A 7,915-nucleotide genomic window follows, 5' to 3' on the forward strand; every position below is an offset into this window, starting at 1 on the left:
GGGCCTCACAGCACAGTAGTACACAGCAGAGTCAGTCGCTGCAGCAGAGGAGATCTGAAGATCCATTTGTCTGTTATTATCAACTGCTTTTACATTTAATCCTGTGACTGGATTTAATATTTTCTCCCCTGTCCCTGAGTGAGAGATCAGGAACTCTGGTGGTTTTCCAGGATATTGTCGATACCAGAAGAAATAATCATCATAAACTGCAGCTTTGGAGTATCTATAGGACAGAGTAGCAGTGCTGCCTTCTACACTGAACACTTCTTTGTTGGTTGGAGTGAGATCTTCACAGCTGACACCTAAAGGAACAGAAACATGTTTTATTCTTTTATAAATCATCACAATTCAAATGTGTTTCTTTAAACACACAGATTGTAACGTACCTGTTAGAATGGTGAGAATCAGTAAAGAAAGTGCAAAATAGTCCAAAGACAACATGTTGAATGAAGGTAAAGTTTATGGTTTGTGTTGAACTCTGTTGAATGTGGAGGTTTCTCTCTCTTCTAGTTCAGTAACAGCTCAGCTCCTCCCTGAATCTCTCCTCCTCCTCTCTGATCTGGATTTGAACTTCTCTCACTTCCTCCTGCTTTACACACTAGTAGCAGCATCTTCACTTTCAGGTGGGAGCTCATATTTCAGCTCTGTGCTGCTTCAGTCCAAAAATAAGAGAGTCTGCATTGCTGGCAGACTGCAGAGGGCCCGGTGGCGCCAGTGTCCCGCAGCCTCGCCTCTGTCAGTGCGCCCCAGGGCTGCTGTGGCTACAATGTAGTTTGACATCACCAGTGTGTGAATGAATGACTGATTGTAGTGTAAAGCACTTTGGGGTCCTTAGGGACTAAGTAAAGCGCTATACAAATACAGGCCATTTACCATTACATTCACAACTGTCCCTCCCAGCCAAACGGCCACGTCCCTTAGCAGTCACAAGGATTCTGGCAGATTTTCCCTGCCCAGAGTCATGCTATTCGCTAAGATTTCACTAAACACCAACACTCACTCCGTACATCCATTAGTTGATTCAAGGTCACTCCCTGGTTACTCAGCTCAACATTCCCCAGGAACTCCTTCTGGCGCCATTACAGGTTTCCGCGCTAAATCACTAACCAAGCCACTCTCTGGTTCTGTCAGGAAACCATTTGGTTCATCGAGGCTCCTGGTACCCTGTTAGTTCTGGGTCATGCTTCGTTAAAGGTCCATAATCCTAACATTGATTGGGAATGCAATACAATCACCGGTTGGAGTTAGGGGTGGGTTTTGATTATCGATTTATCGATTAAAATCGATTCTGGCTTGGATAACATGATATCGAATCATTAAAATTCTGAATCGATTTTTTTAATCTAAATTTATTTTGCCCGAAACACCAGAATCTCAAGTTAAACCTCACAAAATTTCAACAAACACTGAACAGCTACAACAGTAAATGACAGCAGGAACACGGATTCTGCACAGAGACGTAAACACAAAGCGCCGACCCGCCGACGCATCAGAATCAATGAGATGTGAGATCTCTCTCTCTCTCTCTGCAGTTCAAGATCAGTTTCCTGTCTAAAAATCTGTTTTCTGCATTGTTCGCTTGCTTGTTACGCACAAGTCTACCGTTGTTTGCAGCGCTGTCTTTTTTTTTCCTTTAACTTCCGAAGAGAAAGTCTCATTTCTGCTGTTGAAGACTGAACAAATTTAAACTTTAAAATGATACAAAATTGCAAAACACTGTGTCTCTAATAAAACCTCTGTAACTTTGTTTCACTTCAGCAGCATCAGGTAATGTTCATATGTTGATTAATGGTTTTCTTTCGTTTTTGATCTACACTGTAAAAACAAATTGTAATATAAAAGTATTTTATTGTCTTGTACTGTTTTTCTAGAATATCATTAAATTTACATAAATAGACTGATTTTACATGTCAAATGTAAAATAACAACATTGTCATCCCCTATGTAGCCGTGCATCAGAAACACTCAGGAGAGTTTTCTCCAAGCATGACATCCTGATGCATTTCAGACCCACCAACACGCTCAGACAAAAACTGGTTCACCTGAAAGACAAAACTCCTAAACACAGACTTAACTTAAGCCCCACCGGTTTGAGTGAGTGTGAGAATGTGTGTCTCTCTGTGTTTGTGACCTCCAACTGTTTCTAACAACATCCTTAGTCGTAAAATGATGATCTCCCCCACACTCAATATGTGGTTCAATTCCTGTATTGGTTCACCATGCACAACACAGTGAAGCCATAAAAAGGGCAGGAAGCTGACCAAACATCAAACAACCCTTCACAAGGACGTGCTTGTGATAAAACACTACAGTGGTTACATCTTTGTGCAGAATCCGTGTGCCTGCTCTCATTTACTGTTTAAGCTGTTTGTTGAAATTTTGTGAGGTTTATCCTGAGATTCTGGCATTTCGGGCAAAATTAATTTATATTTAAAAAATCAGTTCAGGATTTTAATGATTCGATATCACGTTATCCAAGCTAGAATCGATTTTAATAAATCGATAATCAAAACCCACCCCTAGCGGAACAGCCATTCATCATTTGGACGGACGATAAAAACCTTGCATATCTCCGGACTGCAAGATCCCTAAATACATGACAAGCCAGGTGGGCCCTCTGCTTCACTCGGTTGGTTTTCATTGTCTCCTGCAAACCTGGATCAAGAAACACAAAACCAGGTGCACTGTCACAGCAATTCTTTTTCACTTGACGAGCCCGCGGAGGAATCGAACATCCTCCCTACCGCCTGTGTGGTGGGTTCCTGGCCTGGATAAATCAAGTCTGCTGTTTGGGAGGTTCCAGGAACCGGGAACCAGACCTTGGGAATGGTCCGCCCGGGCAGTTTTACATTCCTATGTCCGTCCACTCCAGGTAGTTCATAGGGCCCATACGGGGAAATTCACCTGACACCATGGAATGAACCGCACAATAACATTTTTGCAAGGAGCGTTGCGGTAGCCATCTCTCATGAGGGAAGTCCAAGAGTCTTCCAGCTCACCACCAACCAGCTTCCTCAGACCTCCTCCAACCCACAGTTCACTTCCCAGGTCTGTCAAGAGTTCTGTTCAACCGTTGGCACAAAGGTGAGTCTGTCTTCCAGTTTACATCCCCAGACAAACGGTCAGACTGAACCAACCAACCAGGAGCTAGAAAACACCCTGTGTTATCTCCTCTCTTCCAACCAGATGACCTGGAGCAGCCAGCTTACTTGGATGGAGTCTGCCCATAACCTCCTCCGTCAAAGGCTACTCTCCATTCGAGACCTCCCTAAAAATATTATAAACCAAAACACATTATATTTATTTATATATTTATATGATTATAAATATTCAATAACGTGAGCCGTAACAATAATCTTCCAATTCTTTATTTATAGTTCTGTGTCACCTGTCAAAATTGTCCTTCATACAGGATGTCATTATGTAACTTTATAATTGGGTTAGTAATCACAACACATCATTAGACGCCTTTAGTTGAGAGACTTTGATCTTGGGTGCTAACAATGAATGTTAAGGTCCAGAGCTTAACCAGCCTGGGTACTCATGTCCTCCCCGGCCTACTATACTATTGTTTAAAGACGATCCGTGACACGTTGCGGTGTTTACTGATTTACACAGTTGGTGTGACCTCGACCAGAAACGATTACATGACCCAAAACCAGAGAAGTGTAACAGTGTGTGGCTCCCTCTAGTGGATGTTGTGGAGTATTCTGTTGTCTTTGCTCCAAAGGTTTTTGTACAGAGTTTTGCTGTTTCCTGTCACTGTGGGCCTCACAGCACAGTAGTACACAGCAGAGTCAGTCACTGCAGCAGAGGAGATCTGAAGAGTCATCAGTGTTTTATCTTCACTCACATTAAAAGTGATTCCAGGGACTGGGTTGGACATTTTCACTCCTGTTCCCGAGTGAGACATCAGGAACTCTGGTGGTTTTCCAAGATATTGTCGATACCAGTAAAACTCGTCACCTCCAGCTGCTTGTCTGGAGTATCTGTAGGACAGAGTAGCTGTGCTGCCTTCCAAACTGGACTCTTCAGTTTTGTTTGCAGTGAGCTGTTGACAGCTGACACCTAAAGAAACAGAAATCTGTTAAATGCTGTGTTGTATACAAAGAAAGCAGAAATAACATGTAAACATTAGGATGAAGCAGTTGTTGACAGATTGTCATGCACCTGTTAGAATCATGATCATTAACAGAGACGTTTCATAACAGTCCAACATCAACATGTTGAATAAAGTGAATCTTCTGAGTGTTGAACTCTGTTGAATGTGGAGGTTTCTCTCTCTCGTCTGTTCTTCAGTAACAGCTCAGCTCCTCCCTGAACCTCTGTGCCTCCTCTTTGGTTTGTAGCTTCACTTCTCTGTTACACCTCCTTCTTTTAAACTTCTTCCTCTTCAATCAGCGTGAAACACAGCAGAGTAGGAGGTGTGGTGGTCAGAAGTTTATATAATCTCATCATGAGCATGAATGTCGTGGTAATTCTGAGTTTTAATGATTTGTTTGAAGTGTTCCAGGGTGGAATGATTGTTCAACATTCACCTTTATTGACTTTAAAAAACAATAATTGGCTTCACAAGTTTGACTTTATTTTGGATTTTCTCTAATTCACATGGACCCTAAAGTATACAGACAGGCTTAAATAAATAGATTTACATGTAAATATATACATAATAAAGGTCCTGAAGGTTCTACAGTGTCTTTCACTTTGACAAGGTCACAGTTCTCATGAGTGTTTGACTCAAGCTGGTAGTTTCTCTTTGCAGCACAAAAAGGATTTGTCAGACAGACCTCATGGGATCCACCAATACTCAGAACAATATGAAAGTCCAAGGAACTCAGGGAAGATCAAAGAAGGACAAACGTAGATTTACACAAGTTCAGATTCTGAGATAATCGATTCAAACAAAAGTACAACGTGAGGTCTAAAAGTGATTTTATAACATAGACGCTTAGGGATCCTGTGTTTCCATCTCACACCTGACTGAAAGGAAAAGCTTGAATTTGGAATAATCTTTAGGAGCACTCAGAGGGAAGTGATGGCAGAATAGTTGCTTGTTGTGACACGGTGACACATTAGCTTACTGTTAATCTGTGATGCTGGTCATTATGCAAATGTACTGTTTATAAGGAAACCTGAAGTCAGCTGAGACTGAAGAAGTCACCTGGGGGAGTGAAGAAAAGTTCTCTCACTGAAGACGCTACAGATTCAACTTTCTGGGATTTCCTTACCTGGATGATTGAGTGCGCATCAAGACAACTTAATGGACTCTTTTTAAGTCATGAAGAATTTTGTGCTTTATTGTGAAAAATCTTTCACTTGTTTCATTTTAAGAGAAGTCAAAACTTCACTGTGATGCTTTAGTGTCTGAAATCAGGCTTCACTCATCAACAGTTTTAAAATATCCTGAGACCCTCCTGTGTGCTAACAAACCAGAGGTTTAACAGTGTGTGGCTCCCTCTAGTGGATGTTGTGGAGTATTCTGTTGTCTTTGCTCCAAAGGTTTTTGTACAGAGTTTTGCTGTTTCCTGTCACTGTGGGCTGCAGAGCACAGTAGTACACAGCAGAGTCAGACACTGCAGCAGAGGAGATCTCCAGATGAAACTCCTGTTTTTCTTTGTCATGTATAAACTTCAGCTTTTCTGTTTGCTCTGAATGTTCTGCCATAACAAGCTGTGGATGTGAACCAGACTTCTGATGGTACCAGTAGAGGTTGAGGACAGAGCCTGAATAGTTGCAGGAGAGAGTCACAGTGCCTCCTTCCAAACTCGTCACTACATCTTTAGATGGTGTCAGTAAATCCTCAGAGGATCCTGAAAACAACAAAGACATATTTCACCATCATGTTTCTGCATCTTTAAACTTAGTTTATAAAAAGTGAATCAATTCAAACAACATCCAGATATTTTCATGTCCATCATCTCCTTTTACATCTCACTCCATCTTTTGATGACTCACCAGTCTGAAAGGAGACTATCATCATCCAAATGAAAAGCAGCAACATGATTTTCTCTTGGACTGAATGAACAATAGAGAGAACACAGCAGCTCTTCAGCTCCTAAATGAAGCCGTTCATGTTCACTGCTGTAGCTCCTCCTCCAAAGGCTGCTTCTTCTGGATAGGCTTGGCCCTGGTTTCTGTGGAGCCTGTAAATAAAGAGCTTTGAATATTTGAAATATTTAGCAGAATGTAGAATAATCTCACTCATGTATTAAACAGCAGAAGTACACGTGTAAACCAGCCAGCATCAACACTGGGCTTTAAAGATTCATTTGTAGCTGATTGGTTTTAACAACCTAACACAGTTTATCATATCAAAGCCTGATTAGAAAAATCCTTTTCCACTGTTTTCTGCACAGAGTGAAGCTTTGGATGTAAAGCATCAGCTGTTGGTAGCTCTTCCTAAATTTCTCATACTTGGCAAGTTATAAATCTGTAGGAGTGAAAAAATAAATACAGAGTTCAGTATCAGCTCTGTTAGATATCACAGGCGTTTCTTTAGACTCAGTCATGATGAAGTTATTGAGTGATGTGCATTACTGGGTAGAAATCATTCTCCAGCTTCCTGAAGGTCTTTCAAAGTTTTCCTTGCATTGGCTGCTTGTTCACTCATTTTCAGTCCAGTCCTTGTACCTGATCATTTTCAGGAGAATGTTTTTGATTGTTAAGACTCTAAACACTGAGTAATGAATCCTTCAAGCATAAAATGCTCCTAACTCAACACATGAACCAGTGTTTTCTACACAGAACAGAAAACTAGCAAATAACCAGTTTTATGTTGTATATTTGGAATCTTATTTATTCGACTGTGTTACAAAAAAGACAAATATTCACATTTTGTTGGTTGAATCTCTAAAAAATGCAAAAGATAACAGTTTGACATAATAAAATATTTCTACATCAGTAAGGTGATTCTCAAACAGCTGTTGGCTTGAAATTTGAATTTTATTTAAATATGAGAACAAAGAGTTTTTACTGTTTTTATTTTATACAACATAAATTCTGCAAAAGAATAAAAACTGAGCTGAAGACTTTTAGCTTCATGTGAGAGATTTTACCTTAAAGAGATAAACCTCTGTTACTCTGTTTATTTTGCTTCTGCTGCATTTCTGCATGTCCTCATCCACTAAATATAAAATAGTGTAAATGAGCAGCTTTTGATGTTTGACAGTTTTTATTGTGTCTGAACGTTCCTGCAGTTGGTTTGTGGTTGATGTGGATTTGCTGCTCATGTGAATCCTCCCACAGTGTTTCATTAGCAGCTGTAACCACAGTGACTCTGATAAAACAGGAATTAGCAGAATCCATCTGATATGAAGCTGTGCTTTGAATACCACTTCCCTCCTCTTTGAAGAGTAGTCAGATATCTGTGTTCAGGTTTTTGTACAGCCTCTTCTACACTTTGTATCACTGTGTTTGTAGAGCACAGTAGTAGAGAGCTGTGTCTGCCAGGGTTAGGGCTGCTATGGTCAGAGTAGTTGATGTAGAAGATGTTTCTGAGTCATATCGATTATTGGGAATATAATCACCACCACTCCATAATCTTTCTCCTTTGAAGAGTATAAACTGAGGAGCCTGAAGGTCAGAATCATGTCTGTACCAGTAAAGGCGTACATACTCTGATGTTGTCTCATAGCTACATGTGAGTTTGACAGATTCTCCTTCTGTTTCAGTGACTTCAGGTTGTTGAGGAGTGATTGAGTCTCCAGCTGTTAGTCCTGGAAAAAGAAAGAAGAAAAGTAGTGAAATGCAGTCTGTATATCTGCTTAATGCAGCAGCTTCAACTAAACTTTAATCCCTGTTCTTAAACTCACCTATAATGTGAGATAGAAGCAAAAAGAGGTGCAGCAACATGTCTTTGGAGTTATTAAAGCCAGACAGACAGCACATGAACAATGTTCTTCCACTGCAGCACAAT

The 7,915-nt window shown here is 40.6% G+C and overlaps 1 long non-coding RNA gene across 1 annotated transcript; it reads right to left on the reverse strand.

Annotated features, from left to right (window-relative positions):
* Positions 1-7,123: 7,123 nt before the first annotated feature.
* On the reverse strand, positions 7,124-7,915 carry LOC113010382 (uncharacterized). Its single transcript, XR_003270323.1, has 2 exons — positions 7,812-7,915; positions 7,124-7,715 (listed from the first exon to the last, which is right to left on the reverse strand). It is a non-coding gene; the product is annotated as an uncharacterized LOC113010382 (long non-coding RNA).

The sequence above is a fragment of the Astatotilapia calliptera genome, chromosome 18 (genome assembly GCF_900246225.1).
Source record: "Astatotilapia calliptera chromosome 18, fAstCal1.2, whole genome shotgun sequence".
Taxonomy (NCBI): Eukaryota; Metazoa; Chordata; class Actinopteri; order Cichliformes; family Cichlidae; genus Astatotilapia; species Astatotilapia calliptera.